Genomic DNA, 2,268 nt, shown 5'->3' with positions numbered 1-2,268 from the left:
GGTGGCCTTCAGGATACAAAGGTTCCTGAGTCATTCTACCAGTTCTAGTAGCCACTTTAACAGCATAATCATTTTTCTTACTATTCATCTCATTGAGCAATTCCTTTTGAGCTTTAAGTACTTGTTCTACTTGAGTGGTAACCATAGAAGCATGTTTGCTAACAAGTTTAAGTTCACCTCTAATATTAGCCATATAATCACCCAAGTATTTAATCATATCAGCATCTTGTTTTAATTGTCTACCAAAATAAGCATTGAAGTCTTCTTGCTTAAACATAAAATTATCAAACTCATCCAAGCATTGACTAGCAATTTTAGCAGGAGGGATTTCAGCTTTATCATATCTATAGAGAGAATTTACCTTTACTACCTGTGTCGGGTTATCGAGGTCTGGAGGTTCTTCAATAAATAAAGGATTAAGATCATATGTTTCTTCATAGGCGGTAAATTAAGACCATGTATTTCTTCAATAGGAGGTAAATTCTTAACATCTTCAGCTTTAATACCTTTTTCTTTCATAGATTTCTTTGCCTCTTGCATATCTTCGGGACTGAGAAATAGAACACCTCTCTTCTTCGGAGTTGGTTTAGGAATAGGATCATTAATTGGAGCAGGAGCTGGCTCGGAGCTGGCTCAGGAGGTGCCCAATTATTTTCATTTGTCAACATATTATTCAATAAGATTTCAGCTTCATCCGGTGTTCTTTCCCTGAAAAGAGAACCAGCACAACTATCCAGGTAATCTCTGGAAGCATCGGTTAGTCCATTGTAAAAGATATCAAGTATTTCATTTTTCTTAAGAGGATGATCAGGCAAAGCATTAAGTAACTTGAGAAGCCTCCCCCAAGCTTGTGGGAGACTCTCTTCTTTAATTTGCACAAAGTTGTATATTTCCTTTAAAGCAGCTTGTTTCTTATGAGCAGGGAAATATTTAGCAGAGAAGTAGTAAATCATATCCTGGGGACTACGCACACAACCAGGATCAAGAGAATCAAACCATATCTTAGCATCACCCTTTAATGAGAACGGAAATATTTTGAGGATATAAAAGTAGCGAGATCTCTCATCATTAGTGAACAGGGTGGCTATATCATTTAATTTAGTAAGATGTGCCACAACAGTTTCAGATTCATAGCCATGAAAAGGATCAGATTCAACCAAAGTAATTATATCAGGATCAACAGAGAATTCATAATCCTTATCAGTAACACAGATATGTGAAGTAGCAAAAGCAGGGTCAGGTTTCATCCTAGCATTTAGAGATTGCTTATTCCATTTAGCTAATAACCTTTTGAGTTCATATCTATCTTTGCAAGCTAAAATAGCTAAAGAAGCTTCTTGATCAAATAAATAACCCTCAGGAATAACAAGTGATTCTTCATCATCACTTTCATCATCATAATCAGATTCAATATTTTCAATCTCTCTAGCCCTAGCAAGTCGTTCCTCGAGAAAATCACCAAGTGGCATAGTAGTATCAAGCATAGAAGTAGTTTCATCATAAGTATCATGTATAGCAGAAGTAGCATCATCAATAACATGCGACATATCAGAACGAATAGCAGAAGCAGGTTTAGGTGTCGCAAGCTTACTCATAACAGAAGGTGAATCAAGTGCAGAGCTAGATGGCAGTTCCTTACCTCCCCTCGTAGTTGAGGGATAAATTGTTGTCTTAGCGTCTTTCAATTCTTCATAGTGTCCAGCAGATATAAATCCCAAGTGACTCAAAGAATAGAGCTATGCTCCCCGGCAACGGCGCCAGAAATTAGTCTTGATAACCCACAAGTATAGGGGATCGCAACAGCTTTCGAGGGTAGAGTATTCAACCCAAATTTATTGATTCGACACAAGGGGAGCCAAAGAATATTCTCAAGTATTAGCAGCTGAGTTGTCAATTCAACCACACCTGGAAACTTAGTATCTGCAGCAGAGTGTTTAGTAGCAAAGTAATACGATAGTGTGGTAACGGTAACAAAAGAGTAATGAAAGCAAAGTAATATTTTTGGTATTATGTAGTGATTGTAACAATAGCAACGGGAAAGTAAATAAGCGTAAACCAGTATATGGAAAGCTCGTAGGCATCGGATCAATGATGGATAATTATGCCGGATGCGGTTCATCATGTAACAGTCATAACATAGGGTGACACAGAACTAGCTCCAATTCATCAATGTAATGTAGGCATGTATTCCGAATATAGTCATACGTGCTTATGGAAAAGAACTTGCATGACATCTTTTGTCCTACCCTCCCGTGGCAGCGGGGTCCT

This window comes from Triticum aestivum, chromosome 3A, assembly GCF_018294505.1.
Source record: "Triticum aestivum cultivar Chinese Spring chromosome 3A, IWGSC CS RefSeq v2.1, whole genome shotgun sequence".
Classification (NCBI taxonomy): domain Eukaryota; kingdom Viridiplantae; phylum Streptophyta; class Magnoliopsida; order Poales; family Poaceae; genus Triticum; species Triticum aestivum.
Note: the sequence above shows the minus strand (reverse complement) of the source record.